We start from the raw sequence: 24,778 nt of genomic DNA, 5'->3' as shown, positions 1-24,778 counted from the left end.
GGAAGCCTGGGGTCACCAGCAGTCTTGTCCTGCCCAAGCAACCTGAGACCATATATTCCAGTGGCTATACATTGGGAGAAGGGGAATGCCCAGTGCTGGATGGCACTAGTAGACACTGCTGACAAGCACGCCATAATCCCTAGAAATCCTGCAGGTTGGAGAAGACCACAGGTTTCCACAGACATGTTAAGAGGGTCCATTATTCCAGCCAGAGACATTACCTTCCATTTCTGCATAGGCAATGAATCTCTCGTGACCTGTGCCCGATCTAGTTGCCACCTCCCCTGAGGGCATTCCAGGCATGAATATGCTCAAGGGACAGTCACTTCACACCAGCAAAGAGAGATTCAAACTTTGGGGTGGCCCAGGCAACCATTGTACTCGGTGCCTTTAAATGAGTACCATTCTTCATTCCCCCCCCTCCCAAGAAAGGTTTGCAGGGCTGAAACAAAGGTCAGTGATGCCATCCGTTTTACAGGTTTGACAGAGTATATAGAAATATTTGTGAGAGATAAATTGGGAAAGGTTTGTTAGTGTAGGTCACATACAAACACTTTAAAAGAGATCTTATTTGAAATACTGGAGTTCTGCTAATACTAGACATGTTTGGGCCTCACAGCCTTTGAAAGTGCTTTGGAGAGTGCCCAAGATACTTTACAAATGGATTGTTGTTTACAAAAAGGCAACAGATGAAAGAGCTTGTCAGAGCTGCTGATTGTCTGGAACTGTGGAGGGTGATGTGGTTTTGCAAGTAGAGAGAGTCAAATAGGTTTTCTTTCAGAGAGAGAGAGAGAGAGAGAGAGAGAGATCAGTTCCACAATGCTACAGCCAGCAATAGCAGCTTGTGGAAAACTCCATTTGGAAGACAGGTTGTGAGTTCTTGGTTTAGCCTGGTCAAACCCCTTGTGGTTCATGAAAGAGGAGAGGAATGGCTGTCTAATGTTTCACTTGGAATTAGTGAAACAAAAAGGAACTCTGTGGTGACCTGAAAGAAAGAGGTGATCATCTGGAGAACCCTGAAGGGGCAAGTTTCATCAGCAAGACACACTAGTGGCTGATGGAAATAAATCAGTTGTGAATGTCCTGGAACAACAAATCTCTCTCTGAAAACTGACAAGAACCTTCCTGAATGGTAACCATTTACCTTTCAAGCACCAAAGCCTGGTGAACTTTATAAATGTTAAATTCTGTGCACAGTATTAGAATTGCCTGCAACCAGTGAACTTGGAGCAATGAGAAGTGAGATCGGACTGTGAATCAAAGAACTTTTCTAAACTTACACACACACACACACACACACACATTATATACACGAGCGATTAGAATTAGAAGGATGGTTAAGTTGGTTAGTTAAGTCAATAGTGATAAGTTAAAGTGTGATTCTGTTTTCATGTTTAAAAATAATTAAAAGCAACTTTTGATTAAGTAACCATTCGTCTTGGTGAATAACTATGGTGAATATCATTATCAGTCCTCTGGGCTCATAACACTGGAAAGAATAATCAGATCCATCGTTTTCTCTTTAATAGCCTGGTCTGGCCTCTGTGCAAGAAAAATAGCACGTGGCGCTTGACCATTGACTACAGATACAAGTAGCAAGTTGTAGTCCTTGGTTGTGATACAAGTCTGTATGAACAGTTGCTGTTATTGGTAATCGCTGTACCTGATGTGACGACTGGGTTGTACTGCGCTTACTTGAGTGTAAGCAGTTGCTAGTATCAATAATGTTTAGCCCGATGTGACTGATTATGCTGTGTTATTTGATTGACACTACTAGTATGTGTTATTCCTATTGCAATCTTCTTATATGTATTTCAATAAAGATCATTCCTGTACATTTAGCCTGTAATTCAATACAGTCAAGCCAAAATGTATACAAATAAAATACGGAGTGTGCACTTTAATCTCAAGTAAATGGTTTGAATACAAATTTAAAACTGTGGAGCACAGGGGCAAATAAAGGGAAAAAAATGATTTATGATCAGCCTTAATAGCTGAGATTAAGAATGATTTGGAACAGGATTTGAACATAATATTTTCAGATGAAGATTGGTACTCTCCTCTCAGCTTGGTTAATGATTCTTCATTCTGTGCAAGACCTTGCATATTACAATATAAGGTGGTACTTAGAACACACATGTCCAAACTTAAATTATCTCATTTTTGTGCAGATATTGATCCACTATGTGAGAAATGTAACATTTTTGAAGATTCACTGATCCATCTGTTTTGGGAGTGCCCAAATTTAGAAAGATTTTGGAAAGAAATTTTCCAAACTTTATCAATGATTTTTAAGATCGATATCGAACTATATGTTAATTGCTTTGTTTGGTTTTCATGTGTACCAGATATACATCTGTCTGCAACTCAGGAGAAAATTTTAGCCTTTATCACGCTGATAGCCAGACGAGCAATTTTATTGAAATGGAAAGATGACTCTTTCTCTACTCATACACAGTGGTTTCGTGATGTAACGTCCTATTTAAGCTTGAAGAAAATTAGATACAACATTAAAGATAGAAAGTTTTAATTCACAGAACAAATTGATTAGAGGAAGGGGGTAGATCAGATTTAGTTTTAGTATTTTTCTTTTTATCAATTTTTATTTGGATTAACTTGATAAATATGGGTTTAACATGGTTATTATAGATTAATTCAATAACTTGTTTCTCATGTGGATCAAGGAACTGTAATGTAATTGCATCCTTTTTTTGTTCTTGTATGTACATGAGATGATTGTTATATTTTCCTTAAAGTTTTGTATGCAAGTCTATATGTTAAACTCAATAAAAATATTTTTAAAAGATAAAGGAAAAGGTTAATGTGTTAAAGCAGCTTGTCTCAGCTTAAGTACATGACTAGAATCAATACTAAATCATCTTTAATAATGCACCTTCGCCCAGATTTCTCTTGCCTCATTCCTTTTGTAAAAAGAAATTAAATGTGCATTGGGAATGAGGATCCAAATCTTACCTTCAGATTGGCATTCAAAAAAATTATTTCAAAGTGGCAATATTGAAATAAAGTGAAAGGATAGTAAAGGCTGAGCTGAGGCATTGGTTGCCAGAAGGATTAAATAAAGCTAGGTTCTGCCAACATTATCAGCCAACCTCATTCAAAATCCATCTGCCTTCATAGCCCAAGTGCTGAGACTGCCCTGTGCACTGCTTTTTAATTTCTACTGGCTATAGGAACCATTGAAATGAACCCAACTTTTGCTGAGTGCCACAGATCTTAGGAAAATGACAATCACTTTATTTCTGTCCAGAAGCTATGATTCTCTTGTTTGTTGTAGATGCTGCTTTAATTGCTTTGATATATCTTTCATATACAGTGTTCCACACATACAAACATTCTGAGAAAACAGGAGAAGTTAACAGAAACAGAAAAGCAAAAGAAATTTTTAATATTTCAGGTCAAAAAGGTTCCCTCAAAACTGGAAGATGTTAAAGATAATCTGGTGGCTTTTGCTTATGTTGCAGGCAGCACACCAATTTCATATTGGAGGCTTAAAATGTACGCAAAACAGAAACAACATGAGAGAGAACAGGCTCTAAGATTTTTCAGCGCTGTGCTGGAGATCTTGGTAAGGATATAAAGAGATGTGTTCCATTAACAGGAGTGAAACACAAAAATCTGCAGACGCTTTGATTGCAGTTAAAAACCACATTGAAATGCTAGAGGAACTCAGCCATTCTGGCAGTGTTCATAGGAGATAAAAATATTTCGGGCCTGAGCCTTTCTTTAAGGAATAAGTTAAAAAAAAACAGGTGATCTCAGAATAGAGACAGTGGTAGCTGGGGAGGAGTCCAAACCAATAAAAAGTGTTAATGGGATATAATAAGAGGAGGGGTCCATTCTCTGTACTGAATGTCTCAAAGTCCTTCATAAATGCAACCAGGCCCCCTCCACCACCACCCTCCAGGTAGAAAAAACCACTCCTCTCCACTGCCACCCTCTTCTGGCTGGTCATACTTGTCCTTACCCTCAATAACTTCTCCTTTGACTCATCCCACTTTCTCCAGGTCCAAGGCACAGCCACGGTACATGCCTGGGCCCCAACTTTTCGTTGGCCTTTTTTTGGCTTCGTGGAGCAATCCATACTACAAGCTACACAGGCAAAGTCCCTCAAATCTTCCTCCACTACACCGATGACTCTTTTGGTGCTGCCTCGTGCACCCATGATGAACTTGTCGACTTAATCCACTTTGCTGCCAACTTCCACCCCGACCTCAAATTCACAGTCCATTTCTAACAACACCATCTCTTTCCTCAATCTCTGTCTCCAACTCAGGAGACAAACTCTTGATAGATATCTTCTACAAACCCTCCAACTCCCACAGCTTCCATGGCTAAACCTTTTCACACTCTGTCCCCTGTAAGGATTCTATTCCATTACCTAATTTCCTCTGTCTTCATCACATCTAAACCCAGGTCGAGGACGTCCATGCCAGATCATCAAAGATGTGCTCCTTCTTCAAACAATGTGGCTTTCCTCTACAAGCATCAGCTCAGCACTCACCCACATACCTTCCATTACTGGCATATCTACCCTGGCCCCCTCCACGCCACAAGGACAGGGTTCCTCTCATCTTTACCTACAACCCCACCATCTTCACCATCCAAAATATTGCCTCTGCCATTTCCACCACCTACTATGCGATCCCACCACTAGACACATTCTCCTCTCGCAGGGACCGCTCCCTCCATTACTCCCTTGCTCACTCCTCCCTGCCTACCAATCATCCCCTTGGAACTTCCTACTGGGACCAAAGGAGATGCTCCACTTGAGCCCACACCTCCTCCCTCAACACCATTCGGGGCCACAAACAGTCCTTCCAAGAGAAGCAACATTTCACTTATGAATCTGCAGGGACCATCTACTACATCCAGTGCTCCTGTGGACAAGTTGATAGGGTGGTTGATAAGCTCTATGGTGTGTTGAAATGAAACACGAAAGTCTGCAGACACTGTGGTTGTAGTGTGCTGGAGGACCTCAGCCAGTCTTGCCGCATCCATAGATGAGGTTGAGAGCTGTGCTTGTGAGAGAACAAGTGTCTACCAATATATGCACATGAATGCAAGGGTGATCCACAGTCTACAGTGAGAGAAGTGAAGAGACTAATAGTCAGTGCAGTGCAGGTACCAAAAATCCTTATGGGGACCAAACTGGGAGGCCTGGAACTGGAGCTGGAAACCATGTGGTGCAACATAGTTGTGGAAGCAAGTAGCCAGAAAGGACACATGGCTGTGGAAGTGAGTCTGGCTGAGTACATGGGATAGAGCTTGAGAGCACCAGGGATTGCAGAAGGGAGCAGTGAGAGAGGATCTAATAGAACTCCCTTTGAAGAGAGAAGAAGAATTTCCTCAGGGTAAGCATCCTTCACAGTGAAAGCAACCAAAGAAAGTGAAGCACAAAAATCTATATATGCTGTGGTTGTTGTAAAAACACAAAAATGCTGCAGGATCTCAGCAGGTCTTGCAGCCTCCATAGACTATGTTTGAGGTATTGGCTTTCATTAACAGTGGGATTAAGTTTAAGAGCTATGAGATAATGTTACAGCTATACAAGAATTTGGCGAGACCCCAATTGGAATACTATGTTTAGTTCTGGTCACCTCATTACAAGAAAGATGTTCCAGAGAGGGTGCAGACAATATTTTCAAGGATGTTGCCTGGATTGGGGAGTTTGCCTTATAAAGATTGGTTGAGTGAACTTGGTCTTTTCTCCTTGGAGCAACAGATGATGAGGAGTGATCTGATGGAGGTGTGCAAGATAATGATAAGCATTGATTATGTGGATGGACAGTAGCTTTTTCCAGGGCTAAAAGGTCTAACATGAGGGGGGAGGGGGCACAATTTCGGGTGCTTGGGAGTAAGTACAGGGGGGGGGGGGGGATTGTAAGAGGTGAATTATTCACTCAGAGAGGAATGGGTGCATCAAATGCTTTGGCAGCATTGGTGGAGTCAGGTACAATAGGATCTTTAAAGAAACTGAGATGGATACACGGAACATTTTTAAAAATGGAGGGTTATACAGTAGGGAAATTGTTAAAGTTATTAGTTCACCACAACACTCTGAACTGAAGGGCCTGTACGGTGTTGTAGATTTCTATGTTCCATGTTCCGAGATAATGGGCTTATATTTCCCACTTTGTCTTCTTCATTTTTTGAACAGGGAGTCATGTTGGCTGTTTTCTAATATTCTTGTACCTTTCTGGAATTTAGTGAGTTTTGGGAAAAAAAACTGCAACCAATGACCACTTCCTTTCAAAGGAGTACAGGCTACCAGATCCCAATGATTTGTCTGTCTCTAGCCATTTGTTTTATTCTGATACATTATCCCTTATGATTGGGATTTTTACCAATTCTTCTGCTATTTCAAATTAACCAATCTGTTATCCACGGGATATTTGCAGTATCCTCCGCAATGAAGATAGATGCAAAATAATGTCATTACTTTGTTTCTCATTATTAATCCAATAGTCTTATTCTTTGGAGGTCCCACACTTACCTGAGCCACCTTCTCCCTATTTTAATATCCATAGAAACGGTGTTTATTTTGATAATAGCATGATATCCTGAAGTCCTTGCAGTATTATTTTCAGTCGACATATGTCCAGCCAGGAGCAGGAATCCTCCTGAAATTTACCTGGGCTAACTACTGCCTTGCATTTGATTCCTTCTCCATTCCCACAGCTGTATTGACATATATCCTGGCTCTGACTTGGGATTTACCAATGGGTTCCTCCAGTCTTGGCAAGCAGCTTAATTCTTCAAACCAGCAAACTGTTCGAGGAGGTGAGACATTGGTTGTTGGCTCATTCTCAAATCAACAGTAACTTGAGCTGAAACCCATGATTTAATTAAAACCGCTCTTTTTCCTCCTGAAAGTAACTCAAAAGGCATTCCAAACTTTATTTCAAATAATTTCCACGCAGGCCGAGAATAAAAGATTTGATACAAATGAAAGATCCGATAATTACCAGATCTCTTTTATTTACTTAGCGCTGGCAGTGGCCAAGAAATGTATAGCGATTACTTGGAAGAATAGAAATGTATTGTCTTTAGATAGGTGGTATTCAGAGATGAAGTTTTGTTTGGTTATGGAAAGAATATCTTTTTCTATACAAGATAAGAGGTCTTTTTATGAGTTAAAATGGACCCCATTCATTGATTATATACAATTTAAATAAGTTTGAATTAATCTTTTTTTTTAAACTTTTTTTAATTATATATTTTTTCTTTCTTTTTCTTTTTTTTTCTTTTTTTAGTTTTTTATTATTAGTTGTTTTTTTTTCGTTTAAGTTCTTTTTGTTTTTGTTTTTTCATATATATTCTTATATAATAAAAAAATTTTGGATTAATAATTAATACTTAATTATTATTTTTTTGTTTTTTATATATATCGATCTTTTTTTTAAGATATATTTTTTTAATTATACTAATAGTATCAATTCTTCACTCTTTATCGTGGGGGTGGGGAGGGGGGGTTTAGGGGTTAAAAATAGTTTTTTTTTAGTCTTAGTTTTTAGTTGTTAGGGGAGATGCTGAGATTGGTATTGTATTAACTATGTTACTTTGTACTTGTATTACTTTATTTTGTATTTTTTCTGTACGTGAATTACTTACTTTCTTCATATGTTAAAATTAATAAATAAAGTTTCAAAAAAAAAACTAATGAAAGATCCATTGGTCTCATTCTTTACCTTCAGCTCTAGATTGAGTACCACCAAAGTAAGTACCAACTTGGTTGCTACGATATTGATATCGCTGATGATTTCGCTGCTAAGCTTCATTTCCAAACCCCATCTCTCTCCTCCCCCCACCCCTCCCCCATGGATGCTGTAGCAGTAAGTTAAAGGGAGGAAATTGTACTTGCTATCAAAAAGGCAATTGTTTACACCCAAAAAAATCCTTTGCAGAAATGTCCTCAACTATTTCTAGGATTTGTAACATAAAGATAAGCAACACAGAACTGTATAATAAATTTTAAAAAGTAGAATAATGTTTTCAGTGATAACAATTTAAATAACATTATTACAATGGAGCAAGAGTTTTCAAATTATTGGGTGTGCTTCATAATGCAATAGTTGATGCAAATACTACATAGCTCTTTTATAATTAGTTACATTGCAACATGTACTAAATGTGCTCCATTAACATCTAATGCAGTGTAGCATTTGTAGCTGTAATTACAATGTAATTATTAATGCCTATCATTAAGGGTTACCAATTCCATTGACCTTCAGTGAAGAATATCATAACCATTCATTTGACAGAGTAAACCAACTCGATTTCTTTAAGTACCAGTTGGCACTGCAGCTGGATTGAAGTGGGTAAAATAGATTTGGGTCTGGAACAGGAAATGGGCTACAGCTTGCTTTGCACACTGCCCAATCTACTTTGATGTTAGTCCAGTGTATATGAAAGCGAGAATACCTTGAAAAACCAAGGGCATCATGTGATTGGACTTTCAAGACATGACCACACACCCACTGCTGTTGATTGCCTTCATTAAAGGGTAACCTTTTGTTAACTTTAGCTCTGACATTTAGCAACAGCATCGGTTAAATTAATACCATTCCATGATGACAAAGATATGGAAGTGAACAATGTTGCCTAGCTTGAGAAATACCATCAGTCTTGGCCATTTGCCCTATATATGGAGCAAGTCCAAATGTTTTTGTGGGTAAACAACATTACCAGTGTTCCAGGGAGATCACGGAACACAGAATCACCAATATATGGGAAAAGAAAGAAGGAAATATTGTTGATGGCTAGGTGAAAACTGTCTGAAACATTGATGAGTTTCTTGCACCACAAACCATGGTTAAGATCTGATGCAATGGCTTTTTAAAAACATTGAATGGAAATTTTATCTGGGCACCTTCAGAGATTTTCAAGTTTAAGCTCAGTGAAAGCAACCAGAGAACACAGGAGATGATGGGAATATGATCAGGCAAAGGAGGCACTGTCCAGATTTATTTAGACTGGCTACTGTGACATTATTTAGTTTACAAATCATTGGATGAGAGAACAGAGGTGAAACTTGCAGAACAATAATCAAGGGAACTCACTGGTTAGCCACCAGTATGGAATGGCCTTGACCAACTATCAAGCAATTCTGCTCACAGCACAATTCTAAGGAGCAAACCACAAACAAGCCCATGGAGATGGCAATGGCAGGATGGTCTTCTTCATGCTCAAGTCATAAAGATGCCACTGGAGGGTTCAGCAGGAAACTAATTAGACACATGACTGCAAAAGGCATAAATGCTGCAAGGTGCAGAGAGTATGTGGACAGAAAGAGCCATTTGACCATGGAAAGCTTGATTAAAATGGTATGGTCATACAACTGTCCCTGAGCAAGGCATATTGGAGGTTTTTTAAAAAGTACTGTCATTGTGAGCCATCTCAGTTTCCTTCACATTCAATGAATCACAGGTGTCACCTCATGAGGGCAGCATACGCATATTGGAATTAGAGGATGTGGAAGTAAAACAGTCTGTAGACACTGTGGTTGAAGGAAAAAACACAATGCTGGAGAAACTCAGAAGTTCAAACAGTGTCCTTTTCACAGCAAAGATAGAGATACATAACGAACGTTTTGCACTTGGGCTCTTCATCAAGGTATGGAAAAATGTCGGCAGACATCTGAACATAAAGATAAAGGGCGGGGAGGAAGTGTGGGGAGAGGAGCATGGTCCCAAAGGCAGGAGGTACTAGGTTGAGATGGGAGGGAGGGCAGAGCAGCAAGTGGAGGAGGAGTGATGGCAAGGTGAAGGCATCCATCCTGATAAAATAATTATAAACATGTATATTGATCTAGCATCAGAATGATGTACTACAGACAAGGATGTGCATTGGAAATACCTATACTTGATCTGTTGAGGAAGACAAAACAGTGTTGAGTCAGGATGCCAGAATGATCAATGAATGAGAGTTCATTGTCATGTACATATATATATATATATATATATATATATACACATATTGTATAGTTGCATTGAAATTCTTGCTTGCTGCACCTGCTCAAGGACATAAAATAAATTAAGAAACAAAAGTATCAATTAATTTACTACACAAAAGCAAAAAAAAGATACATTTTCAGAGTTGAAGTTGGTGAAAAAAATGTGGACTGGTCTTTGGTGGTCCTGAAGTACTCCTTATGATTGGAGCAGTGCCAGGAAGTTCCAGGACCTGATAGCTCTGGCAACAAAAAGTTCATGTTTGACTGGCACCTGCTTAGTACCAAAGGTTTAGATGGGGTATAGTTTGTTAAGTTTGTCCAGGATGGATTCCTGTCTCAGTATAGCTGACAGGCTGATTAGGGGGAATGTCATATTAGATCTAGTATTAGGTCATGAACTGGGTCAGGTCACAGATCTCTCAGTGGGTAAACATTTGGGGGACAGCGACCACCTCTCCCTGGCCTTTAGCATGGTCATGGACCATGATAGAATCAGAGGACAGGAAAATATTTAATTGGGAAAGTGGGGTGGACGATGTTAAGGGATCTCTTGTTGGATGTTAGGGATAAATTTGTCTGCTGAGGCAGAGAGAAGGAACTATGGTTGACAAGAGAGGTGGAAAATCTAGTCAGGTGGAAGAAGGCTGCATACATAAGGTTTAGGCAGCAAGGATCAGATAGGTCTCTTGAAGATTATTGGTTAGCAAGAAAGAAGCTTAAGAGGGGGCTGAGGAGAGCAAGAAGGGGTCATGAAGTTTTGGAAAGTACATAGAACACGACAGCACAGTCCCTTCAGCCCTTGATGTTGTGCCAACCCATAGATTCCTTCCTCAAAAAAAAATACTAACCCTCCCTTACCCCATAACCCTCTACTTTTCTTCCATCCATGTGTCTGTCTAAGAGTCTTTTAAATGCCTGGAATGTTTCAGCCTCCACCACCATTCCCAGCAAGGCATTCTAGGTACCCACAACTCTGTGTAAAAACAAATTATCCCTGATGTTTCCCCTTAACTTCCCTCCCTTCACTTTATACACATGTCCTCTGGTGTTTGCTGTTCCTGCCCAAGGAAACAGGTGCTGGCTGACTTCCCTATCGATGGCTCTCATAATCTTGTAAACTCTATCAGGTCTCCTCTCATCCTTCTCGGCTCCAAACAGAAAAATCCCAACTCTGCTAACCTTGCCTTGTAGGACTGGTTTTCCCAATCCAGGCAACATACTGGTAAATCTCCTCTACAGCCTCTCCATAGCTTCCACATCCTTCCTATAAAGAGGTGACCAGAACAGAGGAAAAACCCAAGGCATTCTTCACTTATCTGAAGAACAGAAGGATAACAGGAGTGAAGGTTGGATTGATTAAAGATAAAGATGGGAAGGCATCCTGGAGGCTGTGGAAGTGGGTGAGATCTTCAGTATTCACTAAGGAGAGGGATCTTCATGACAAGGAGGATGATATGGGTGGGTTTAATGTAGATATTAAGAGAGAGGATGTGTTGGAGTAACTAAAATGCATTAGGATGGATAAGTCCCCAAGGCCTGACGGAATATGCCCAGGCTACTCCATGAGGCAAGGGAGGAGATTGCTGATTCTCTGGCTAGGACCTTTTAGCCCTCATTATCTACAGGAATGGTACCAGATGATTGGAGGGTGGCAAATGCTGTCAAGATAATAGTGATAGTCCAGGTAATTATAGACAAATGACCCTTACATCTGTGGTAGGTAAGCTCTCAGCTGGCACTGTGGGGGCATTTGCAGGCATTGTCCCCCAATAGGTTATTGTACCCACCCCCCCCCCCTATATGCAGCACTGACATCACTAATCCCCATGTGATACAAGGACTGCATTTGTCTGTTATGTCAGAGGGAGGGGATGTGTGATGGTGGCGCCCAGAGAAGGTTTATAGCAGGTAGGCACCACCACCACTGAGTGAGTTAACACTGAGCAAGTTTTTGAACATCTGATTATGCCCCCCTCAGTTACCCCAATGCCACCCAATTAGACTTGTTCTGATGTTGACCCTGGGCAAGCTGTTGAAAGAATTCTTACTGGTCTGATCAGGAACATTCAGCATGGCTTTGTGAAGGGTAAATCATGTATCACAAGCCTGATAGAGTTATTTGAGGAGTTGACTAGACATATTGATGAGGGTAGTGCAGTGGATGTGGTCTACATGGATTTTAGTAAGGCATTTGACAAGGTTCCACATGGTAGGCTTATTCAGAAAGTCAGAAGGCATGGGATCCAGGAAAGCTTGGCCATGTGAATTCAGAATTGGCTTGCACGCTAAAAGAGGATTGTGGTGGAGAGAATAAATTCAGATTGGATGGTTGCAACTAGTGATGCCACAGAGATCAGCTCTGAGGCCTCTGCTTTTTGTGATTTTAATTACCGGTAGCGACTTAACTGAGGGGGTAGAAGGGTGGGTAGGCAAGTTTGCAAATGACACAAAGGTTGGTGGTGTTGTGAAAAGTGTGGAAGATTATAGAAGATTGCAGAGGGACATTGAGAGAATGTTGAGCTGGACTGAATGGCAGTTGGAGTTCAACCCAGAGAAGTGCGAGATGGTACACTTTGGAAGGACAAACTCCAATGCAGATATAAAGTTAATGGCAGGATTCTTGGTGATGTGGAAGAACAAAGAGATCTGGGGGTCCATTTCCACGGATCCCTGAAAGTTGCCTCACAGGTAGACCTTAAGCTAATGGGGTGTTAGCTTTCATAAATCAAGGGATTGAATTTACGAACCATGAGATAATAATGCAGCTCTACAATACTCTAGTTAGACCAAACCTGGAGTACTGTGTCCATCTCTGGTCACCTCATTATTGACAAGACGTGGAAGCCATGGAAAGGTTGCAAAGGAGATTTACCAGGATGCTACCTGCTTTAGAGAGTGTGCGTTATGAGCAGAGATCAAAGGAGCTGGAGCTTTACTCTTTGGAGAGAAGGAGGATAAAAGAAGACATGATAGAGGTATACAAGATATTAAGGCAAATAGATAGAGTGGACAGCCTATGCTTCCTTCCCAGGGCACCACTGTTCAATACAAGAGGGCATGGCTTTAAGGTAATGGGTGGGAAGTTCAAAGGAGATATTAGAGAAAGGTGTTTTTTTAAAAACCCAGAGAGTGGTTGGTGCATGGAATGCACTACCTGGGTCAGCGGTGGAGGCAGGTACATGGGTGAATTTCAAGAGATGACTAGACAAGCATATGGAGGAATTTAAAGTGGAGGGTTATGAGGTAGGCAGAGTCCAAAGGTCAGCACAACACTGTGGGCCGAAGGGCCTGTACCATTCTATGTTCATGCTTCAAGATGCACAAGCCCTGATGAAACAGACCACTGATTAGATCTCTTAGAACTACCCAAACCCATGTAAAGATATAAGTGCAGTCAAACCACTTATTAGGTCCATCACCAACCAAATTATCATGGGAAATGAGAAATCAATGGCTACTCCATCATTACCTAGAAATGTTCCAGGATGAGAATGCTGCAAACAAACAGCTCTCTCCTCATGGTAGGTATTACCATCAAAGGATTGGTTACAATTCAGTGGTACCATTCCCAGTGGAATTTTACTGCTGAAAAGAAACATGAAGATTGGGTTAAAAGTCAATGAAGCAACTGATGTCTAGAAGCAGATAGGCCAGCGCTTAGGCCAACGATGCAAAGGTAATGTTCTTAGGAGTTCAGGGTGTGACCCAATGAGGGAGATTGGTATTGTGATTACCTTAGATGTGCCACGATAATCTTGGTTGACAATCGCAACAAAGAAAACACCTTCCATGACATTAAAAGAATATTAAGAGCATTGATCAAAAGCCTGGGATTTACATCACTGACCATTTATTATCTGCCAGTGAGAACTGGATAGGTTTCTATTTTGCTGTGGGACAGCAAATGTAACAAATTTCAAGCGATGTAGCAACAAGGTTCTGGGGCAGAAGGTGCTCATTCATGAGGCCAGAATAAGGTTGTAGCATAAGCCTGAAATAAAGGAGAGCAATCAGATGAATGGGGTTTTCAGAGTGGAATATCCCAGGGTATACATCAGTCTGGAGTCTACGGGGATTTAGAGTGGAAGTCAAGATGTAAAAATAGAGTGAAGGCTCCTACTCAAACATGAATAACTCAACAAACAACTGAAGCAAAAGTGATTGTAATTGCATTCACTGTACTTAACAATGTACCATGTAAAATGTATTAACGTAGCTGCTCTGCTGATCAGTGTTATTAGCCTGTGTTGTGTTTAAAATTAACAGTTAATGTTTAAAAATTATTGTTATGCATCATTACATGGACAATTAAGATAACATGATAATTAGAGTACAGGATGTGTGATCAAACGTATGTGCAACTAATTTGAGAAGAGATCTATTGAAATTAATAGTGCCTGGAGTAGATACTTCAGAGATGCTCATATCTCTCATGTAAAGAATTCAGTGTTTGCCAGATGAGCAGACTGAGTAAAAGTGACAAATGTTTGATCAGATTTGTAACCGTTAATATATGTAATTAGCTGATATGATTTTATCTAAGTGAATAGTAAAAGATAGTAGTAATAGGAGAGATTGGAGGGCTCATCCAATGAAGCTATTTGGGTGGAAGTGAGGAATAGGAAAGGCATGAAAACAATAAACCATATTATAAGGAGGTATTAGGTGGTATATTATAAACCACCTAATGAACAGAGGGAATTAGAGGAGCAAATTTGTAAGGAGATAGCATATATGTGTAGTAAACATAAGGTGGTGATTGTAGGAGATTTTAAACTTTCCACACATCGACTGGGATGCTCATACTGTAAAAGGGCTGGATGGGTTGGAATTTGTCAAATGTGTTCAGAAAAGTTTTCTAAATCAAAACATGGAAGAACCAACTAGAGAGGGAATTGCATTGGATCTCCTATTAGAGAAAGAGATGGGTCAGGAGACTGAGGTTTGTGTTGGGGAATAGTGATCATAATATTATTAGTTTTAGGTTAAAAATAGAGAAGGATAGAGCTGGGCCTGAGGGTTGAGATATTTGAATGGAACTAGGCTAATTTCGAGGAGATGCGAAAGGATTTAGAAGGTGTGGATTGGGATCATTTATTTTCTGGGAAGGATGCAACAGATGAATGGAGGATATTCAAAGGAGGAATTTTGAGAATAGAGTCAGTCTGTCCCTGTGAGGATTAAAGGAAAGGCTAGAAAATATAGGGAGCCTTGACTTTCAAGAGTTATTAGGAATTTGGTTCGGGGGAAGAGGGATGTGTTCAATAGGTATGGACAGGAGGGAATAAATGAGGCACTTGAGGAATATATGAGGCACTTGAGGAATATAAAGAATGCAAAAAAAAAATCAAGAAAGAAATTAGAAAGGCTAAAAGGAGATTTGAGGATGCTTTGACAGGAGTTAAAAATAAATCCAAAGGGTCTCTACAGATACATTAAAAGTAACAAAAAGTGAGGGATAAAATTGGGCACCTTGAGGATCAGAGGGGTAGGCTATGTGAGGAATCAGAAGAGATTGGGGAAATTTTTAATTAATTTATTTCTTCAATATTCACTCAGGAAATATTCAGCCAGGTGAAATAAGGAAAACTGGTAGTGAGGACATAGATAATATATAAATTAATGAGGAGGTAGTACTGGCTATTTTAAAGAGAATAAAGGTGGATAAATATCCAGGTCCCAACAAGGATTTGAAGGAGGTTAATGTATAAATAGTGGCAACTCTACAGAAATGTTTAAAATGTCATTAGCCATGGGAGAGGTACCGAAGGACTAAAGGGTAGCTCATGTTGTTCCATTGTTTAAAAAAGGCTCTAAAATTTAACCTGATAATTATAGGCCTGTGAATCTGACATCAGTGGTAGGTAAATTAATGGAGAGTGTTTTTAGAGATGGTTTATATACAATGATTTGAATAGACAGCGATTGATTAGGAGTAGTCAACATGGTTTTGTGCACGGTAGATCATGTTTAACAAATCTTAGAGTTTTTTGAGGAGGTTACTAAGAAGGTTGATAAGCAGAAGGCTGTGGACGTTGTCTATATGGACTTTAGTAAGGCTTTTGACAAGGTTACGCATAAGAAGTTGGTTGGGAAGGTTCACTCGTTAGGTATGTTAAATCCATTTCACTACTTCAACAATGGTTGGATGGGAGATGCCAGACTGTAGAGGTGGAAAATTGTTTGTCAAATTGGAGGCCAGCAAATCGTGGAGTGCCTCAGGGATCGGTTCTGGTCCATTATTATTTGTCATATACATTAATGATCTGGATGATCGGGTGGTAAATTGGATTAGTAAGTATGCAGGTAATACTAAGATTGGTGGTGTTGTGGACAGTGAGGAAGGTTTTCAAAGCTTGCAGTGGGATATAGGAAAGTTAGAAGAGAGGGCTGAAAATTGGCAGATGGAGTTTAATACTGAGAAGTGTGAGGTGCTACATTTTAGTAGGACTGATCACCAAAGGTCTTACATGTTAAATGGTAGACAATTGAGGAGTGCAGTAGAACAAAGGGATTCTGATACACAATTCCATGAAAGTTGAGTCACATGTAGATGGGTGGTGAAGAAAGCATTTAGTATGATGGCCTTCATAAATCAGAATATTGAGTTCAGGAGTTGGGATGTCATGTTGAAGTTGTATAAGGCAATGGTAATGCCAAATTTGGAATACTGTTTGCCGTTTTTGTTGCTGAATTATAGGAAGAATATTGACAAAATAGAGAGAGTGTGGAGAAGATTTACAAGAATGTTGCTTGGGTTTCAGGATTTGAGTTACAGGAAAAGGTTAAATAGGCATGGACTTTATTTCCTGGAATGTAGAAGATTGAGGGGTGATTTGATAGAGGTATTTAAAATTATGAGGAGGACAGAGAAAGTAAATGTGGACAGACTCTTTCCATTGAGAGTGGGGGAGATTCAAGCAAGATGACATGGATTGAGATTGAAAAAGAAAAAGCTTTGGGGAAACATGAGGGGGAATTTCTTCACTCAGAGGGTGGTGGAAGTGTGGACTGAAGTTTCGGACAAAGTGGTAGGTATGGGCTCGATTTTAATATTTAAGGAATGAGAGAGGCGTGGAATGTTATGATCTGGGTGCAGATCAATGAGACTAGGTAGGAGAAGGTGTTCAGCATGGACTAGAAGGGCAAAACTGGCCTGTTTCTGTGCTGTAATTATATATTAAATAATATAGGCATCTCTCTGTCTCTGCTGTCTTTTCCTCCTAGATTCATTGTAGGAACAGGCTTCAGTTCCAAATTTCTAATATGGTCAGAAATCAGCTAGTGATGACTGAAGGAGTGAAAGACAATGTGCGTACTTACATCTTCAGCAACCTCTCAGGTGGGATAAATTAAGGAATGAGGGGAAAGTGGTTGAGGGACAGTACTGTAGATTGGGCTTATGGATTTCTTGTTGGATAAATGGTGGCAGACTTTGCAATGCCCTTTATATCTGTTAGCAATACCACTATTATGGGTTTTGAATCATGCAGTTGTGTTTATGCTCAGATGCCTGCTGCAGGATTCCCCTCTCTCCTGTAGTAGAGCATAATGTGTCAGTGGATGTCAAGTGAACTATTTGGGTAATGAGACTCTCGTGGCTGAACACCTCTTTTAGTGAATACCACTTGACAAATTGTGAGATCATTAAACACCTTCCTGTGCTCCATTATGTTCAATAAGCAACAAACTTGCCATGGGCCTTCATCACCACTTCTCACTACCTTCCAAGAATTTCTGCATGGCCTCTCTCACCTGTGGATCGAAGACATCTTTCCTTTGATCTAGGACTCTTATAAGCTTCTATTGTGTGGTTGGTGGCAAAAGATTAAAAAGACAAAAGTCAATAAAAGAGTCTTGCACCAAATCAAACAAGCTGACAGCCAAATAACTGAGGGAATATATCAGAAAGAAGCCACATTATTGATGCTGATGCCATTTAATTTCAAGCTGTAACTTCCAAGAATCAACAAAAAAAATGATTTTTAATAAACCGTAAGTATAGAGTATATATAAAATAAGTACAAACAAATGCACTATAGAAATCAGGAGAAACCTTTTATTCAGAGAACTGTTGAATTTGTAGCTCTAATTTCTTTTTTTGCACATGGTATAATTATAAATTATAGGGGAAGATTGATGTTGCAGGGAAAGGAACGGAGACTGAGGTAGAGTATTAACATCAGACTAGACTAGCAAGGTACAACAGCTGATGAACTCCATCCACAAAACTATTTTCCAAGATAAATTTTATGCATTATGTCATCCATAAAATGTAAGTGGATTAAAGCCAATAAATACAAGACATGAAGAGTCCCAGGTCACTTTGGGGGAACTATAAAAAGTGAAGAATCAAACAAACCATTTAAGTGAAAAATGATGTTTGTTTCAAATAAATAAACTTTTTGAAATCAGTAACAGATGGTTCCAGTTATTTTTTTTTCCAGTTGTCGAAAACCTAATAGATTTCTTGGGAAAATCCCAAATGCCATTACTGGTAAATTTTTAAGAATCAGAGCAGCCAGCTGGCCATGTTCTTCCCAGAGGGAGATGCAGGATTCCCAAACAGCTGTCTGCACACAGGAATAGCGTTGCCACTGATCCACTGTGGGTTCCAAGTGGGAAGCTGAACAGTAAGTGAGGACATCTCTGCTCCCAAGAGAACTCTATTCCAAAACATCACACATTTATTAGTACTTCTCAAACTTTTAGCACTATTTATCAGTCATAACAGAAAATTAAGAATCATTCTGCAATAGCATTAGCTAAAATAGAACCATGATTTCAAAATCAAGCAAGAATTCAATATTGGAATGTTATATAACCCTACAGATGTTATATCTGCCCAAGAAAGTAAACTGTTACAGAACTAACTGCACAGAATTTGCCAGTGGAAAATACCATGGTCAGGCTCATAATTCAGTTTCTGTCCTATTTTTCACTCAGCTAACAGGATCATTTTAACATTTGTTCCAACTGTTTAAGAGGGGATATTGGTCTCACTGTACATTATACATCTAAAGTTGGACAAACATTGATGCATGAGTCAGCCTGCATAGACTTGGCTATTTTATACCCAACATATACCACACTGGCTCACAATCTGGATCTCAAATTCCAATCATTACAGTCATGTTACTTATTGTTTATTACCAGAGCTGTCCCTTCTCCTGGCCAGCAACCACTCTGGAGTTTCACCTCACGATGAGTAATCAGACCTGTGTTCTAGGCAGGAAAACTGAACCAAATGGAAGTTGTCACTCTAGTAAAACACCCAGTGATTGGGGACAAACCAGAAAACCCCTTGACTGACAGAAATCAAAAACATCCCCTAACAAACCAAAACATCCTCCAATTGACAAACAATGCAGAAGCACCCCCTGACTGACAAAACTGAACCCCCCCCCCCCACACACAATCCCTGACAGACAGAAATAGCCTTTACCACTGTTTTTTTTTCCCCAAAAGTGCTCAATGAGAAGCCAATCGTTGATGCTTCTTACACACGCTGACTGAATGTATAAGTACTACACCTGGATAATAGAGGAAATGTTTGAAATTATTTTTGTCATTACAAGATCAACAGTTCTTGCAGAGAAGATCATTCATACCATTTATTGATCTATTGTTGGCCATTCTGGCACTGAAGCCTGTTGTACACAATTTTTATAAATTTGAATGCAGAGCAACTACACAGACACCTTGCCTGTATTAGTTCATGAAGAACCCGTGATAAACATAAAAATCATTTGCACTTTATATAGTGACCTCTACAATGTTTGGGACAAAGACATTTTTTTTTTCCGTTATTTGACCCTGTTCTCCACAGTTTTCAATTTATAATCAAACAGATCATTAAAGTGCACATTCCAGATTTTATTCAAGGTCATTGGTATACATTTTGGTTTGACCATGTAGAAATTACAGCATAGTCCCCTCATTTCAGCGCACCATAATGTTTGGGACATTTGGCTTCTCAGGTGCTTTTGAGTACTTAGGTATGTTTAATTGCTTCATTGGTGCACGTATAAAAGGAACTAGGCTTGCTTCTAAGCTTTTGATCACTTTTAGAGTCTGCACTTATCGCTCTAGCACCTCTTTAAAAAAAAAGGCAAAATAAACAAGTGGGAAATTTAACAGTGGCCAGATATTAAATACAGGCAGGGTCGATGTCTTGCCTCCTCCCTGAGTGCTCTTCTGGATATACAAGGAACCAGTTTCTTCCATGAACAGTAGTCTTGTCCTCCTTCCTCGTCCTTCTGTTCACTCTCAATTATACAACATAGTAGCCATTAAGGCAAGGTCTCGCAAGACCTCCTTGTCACTATTTATTTTGGTGCATTGGACACCCCTGCACTATTTTCCGTGGATATGCCAGTGCCCCTCCCCCTCCACCTACTGTTACCCTAATGCTCCTCTTAGCTTTGTTCTGAGGGCATCATTGAATACAGGGGATTTTACAGAAGCGGGAGTTGATATGTGGAGTGGGGAGAGGGAGTAGTGGCTGGCAGGGAAAAATACTACGAATAGTATTAGGATATTTGATCATTTTTGATAAGCTCCAGCAACTAAAAAATTAGCCCTGCCCCCTGCTTGTGGCTCTAAAGAATCCCATTGATCTCTTTTTTTATACTGCAAAACGACCATCCCTGGAATTTTTTTAAAATCCACTTTCATAAAGTGATAAAGGATATGAACCTTCTATTAATCCTTAGAGAAAGTTGGAAGAAGTTATTTTTTAACATTTAGATTAGAAAATATCTATTGACGGGAGGATCTATTGAAGATTTTTGAGATTTCCTCATATTTTTCAAGAACCAAAAATTATCTTTAACAATATTTATGAGAAGCATAATTTCTGAAAACTCTCTCAGATTTGCATGACAAATCTTGGATAATTGTATCCGGGGGAATACATTATTAGTTAGAGAGTGTAGAATTTGAACTCATTTTCAAATTTTAGCTATTTATACACCAAGTAACAGATTAAAAAGCAGCAAATGGTGCTGGCTTCAAAATAATATTTATTCAGAATTCATACAGCCTTGGGATTTCACACTTCCATGGTTCTTGTTATTTTGCTTCAGCAATTAATAGATCCATCTAATCATCAATTTCTTCTCCAATTAAATTACAGAGCAAGTGATAGTGTTGACACAACAATAAAAGAGATTGATTTCAAATATTAATTAATTGATTGATTGAAAGGAGTTTGCTAATTGCATTTAGGCCTCTGTGGATGAGATTAAATGTTTTTTTTTCATGAATCCAGGCCTTTCCGACATTTTTACACAATACACTCAGATAAGAATTACTAATATAAATGCCAATATCCTTTGAAATTCTCAGTTTTAAAAGATTTAAATTTCAGGAATATTTTGTTTGAATTTCAAGGCATGATCATGGACTTGTTTTGAGACAGGTCTCAGACACAATTTTGTAAATGTGGACAATTATTATAGCGCAAAAATAGAGTGCAGAAATATTTAAAGATAAAAAAACTATTGAAGATGAGCTTAATTTGCTAAATCAACTCTCCTACCAAATATTCAGAGTTTGGCTTTAAGCCTCTGTGCCTTGAGCTAAAGCCAAAATAACTAAAAAGATGTGATATTCCCAAGGAAAAGCAAATCAGGAATTCTAACTGTAAATTGATAAGAACTGAAAGGATTACAACTTATGTATTTTTCACCACAAGTTAAATCATGGCCTTCTCGACACATCCACCCTGTTTTGGTGTTGAAGCTTTCAACTTAAGTAACACAAATTCTGAAGTAATTTGTATTGAGCAAGTTTGCTTCTTTTTCTTTCACACCTGTTTGAGAGGATTTCTGTCTAAAAATTGGTTATCAACCATCACAGACTCGAGAGGAGAGGAAGATAAATATTATGCACAAACATAATATACAGGATTGTAGAGCTCGTCGAAAGAACCAAAGACTTGTTGATCCAAACCAAGGCTTTTATTAGCAAAAGACAGGAGCTCTTCACAGGTGGCCGACCAGTCAGCAATGATCCGACCTGGCTAGGGACACAACCCTTTAAGGCCCAGACAGTAGGCGTGGCTTAGCTCTCAGCCAATCGCTGTAAGCACAGTCTAGATACAGTAACTATATACACTATGTACATTGGTGATAGATCTGTTCTATCACAAGTATATACACATACATATATATATAGTTATCACCCTCTGCCTTCCTCTGTTTCTACCACTCAGTCTCTCACTCTCTAACAACCTTTCCCCAGCACCCTCTTCCTCCCTAGCTCTCATCATCATTCTGACCCTCACATTCACCTACACTCACCTCACGCCCTCCCCGATCCCCTCCCCCAACCCTCTTCCCCCCCCCCCAACCCCAACCCTCACACCCTCCTCTCCCTTCAGGTGTTAAACATACTATTATTTACAAGTTATCTTCTGGTGATCTTTTGAGCGATCACCTCTGAATCACCAATGGACATCACAATAACTAATCAAAAAAAATTTAGCAAAAAATTATTTATCTATTTTTCCTTAGAGCACTGTGAAACTCATCTCTCTTGATGAGTCTATTTCATCATCCAGAAGTGGGACGTGTGTGTCCTTGTTCCCTGTGGTTTGACAGACTGATCAACAGAGAAAGATAGATTTGCATTTGCCCTCTGGTGATTAATGGAAGATAAGTGATTTATTCTTCATTTGTTCCATAGCCAAACGTTTAATCAGATCCTTTGACAACAGTTGAAATTCCTGCTCTGTCCCCATGAGTGATATGTTTGGATTTGCAGAGTTAATTTTCCAAATATCTAAAATCCGAATCCCCAGTGTGTAATTGAAAACAAAGTTCCAAAGAACATTGATTTGTTTTGCTCCCAGCATCTCGTCCGCCATGAAGAGGCAACTTATGAACTGGCAATGTTATCCTAGTAATAACCTCAAAATAGCTAAATATAATAAATAGCAAGATAAAACTGCAGTCATAAACTGGCAAATTTTAGCTGTCCAATCATAGAATATGATGCTGACAGATTTCTGTATGAGCCATGTATACTACTCTGTTAAATTGTACTATGTCCTGCCAAATTTACAGAAGGGTAAAAAGAATGGTGGCCACATCGAAGAAGGTGAAACATATGATGAATGATGTAATACTGCAGGCTCAGGACACAGTGACAGAGGTACTGCATGGAAACAAGACCGTCAGCCCATCGAGTCCACATTGACCTCCATCTTCCCATTTGCATTAAGCAGATTTGTTATTCTCCTCACAATTTTACCAACTCTTCCTAGATTCTACACTGACCTACGCACCAGGAGACATTCACAGCCACCAATTAACTGGCGTGTTGGGAAGGGCATCAGTTTTGGTGGGTTCTCAGAGAGACAAGTATGGACACTAGTCTTACAATCACATGTAACTTTAACACATGGGAGACAAACTGGAGAACATTAAATGTTACTCTTATTTCACTTAAACAATGATATACACATTCACTTCTGACCTAGATTGGACTCTGACAATAGCATACTCTACATGCTCACACCCTGAGTGTACACACTACAAACTGGGAGTCTTACACACACATGGTTCCCTGATCAATGGGGGTGTGGCTCTCTGCAAATATTGATCTATAGCAAAACTACGGCTCAGCTTCTATGCAGTACATACTTTACCCTGAAGACTTCCAATGATGTCACAGAAGCAACCTGGCATGGATCAAACTCTGGAGCTTGGACCACAAGAAAGACAGAAATAAATGTGCTATGCGTCGATGTTTTATACAGTTCTGATCTGGGCGCCTAACCAATAATAACCCTAGGTAATTTAAATGAGCCATTGGCAAGATGACACTAAATGGGAGGCTGGAGCCCAACCTTGATTGACATGTGATGTAATTTCTGAACAAATTTCAGATGGAGGACATGTGACCACTCACAATACACACATTCCAGATAGGCAGGGAGGCCACATTTCCTCCACAAACTGCATTCCACCCCTCAGAAGTCACATTACTCTGCAATCACTGCAAAGACAATCAATAACTCTATGTACATGTTATAATTATAAAAAAAAAATAAAAAATAGAACCAAAAGAGGTGTTAAAAACAATACCAATCAAGCAGATCAATAGGTGATTAAATAGCTGATCAAGGCACCAATCACCTTCATGCTCCCTGGGAAGTCTCTGGCATTGGCATCCCCATAGATATCCACAATCACTGCCCATTCCCTAACAATCCTTGTCTCCTCACCAACAGCGTGCCACTGCAGCCAGCAGTACAGGTCCTATTCTAGGAGGGCAGGGAATCTGGCCTGGACCACAGTCAGCACCTGGACCACAGTCAGCACCCATACCCATTGGGTGTAAGATATTGCCACTCATCTGTTGGTCAGACAGACTGCCCAGGCTGCTCTCTTACCAATGAGAGGGAAGGACATTGGTGGCCCCCTTGTCTCACAGCCGAAGCAGTGGCATGGTTAGGTGTTCACCTGGCCGCTACTGGTGTAGATACCCTCGTTCAATTAGCTCCTTGGCAGGGTAGTCCCAGATTCCACAATTTCACTAACTGCACAATGCCCACCTGAGATCCCCCCCCCCCACCCCACCATCTTCAGCCTCCTCTCTCTTTTTGGAAAAAAAAACACACAATTGGTGGAGAAACTCAGCAGGTCCAACAGTGCCTTTATGTAGTAAAGATACATCACTAATGTTTCAGGCTTAAGGCCTTCAAGGTGTTGGAGGTCTTTTGGAGGGTTGGCGTGGTGCCCTTGTGGCAGGTCTGGGACCGCATGGTCACTGGTTGGGCTTGCAAAGGTTTGGGCC

The 24,778-nt window shown here is 39.7% G+C and overlaps 1 long non-coding RNA gene across 1 annotated transcript; it reads left to right on the top strand.

Moving 5' to 3' along the window:
- The first annotated feature begins 11,799 nt into the window (after window positions 1–11,799).
- On the top strand, window positions 11,800–23,711 carry LOC138752219 (uncharacterized). Its single transcript, XR_011350438.1, has 3 exons — window positions 11,800–11,881; window positions 17,201–17,315; window positions 23,044–23,711. It is a non-coding gene; the product is annotated as an uncharacterized lncRNA (long non-coding RNA).
- The last annotated feature ends 1,067 nt before the right edge of the window (window positions 23,712–24,778 follow it).

Source organism: Narcine bancroftii, chromosome 1 (assembly GCF_036971445.1).
Source record: "Narcine bancroftii isolate sNarBan1 chromosome 1, sNarBan1.hap1, whole genome shotgun sequence".
NCBI lineage: Eukaryota > Metazoa > Chordata > Chondrichthyes > Torpediniformes > Narcinidae > Narcine > Narcine bancroftii.
Note: the sequence above shows the minus strand (reverse complement) of the source record. Positions and strands in the feature narration are given on the sequence as shown.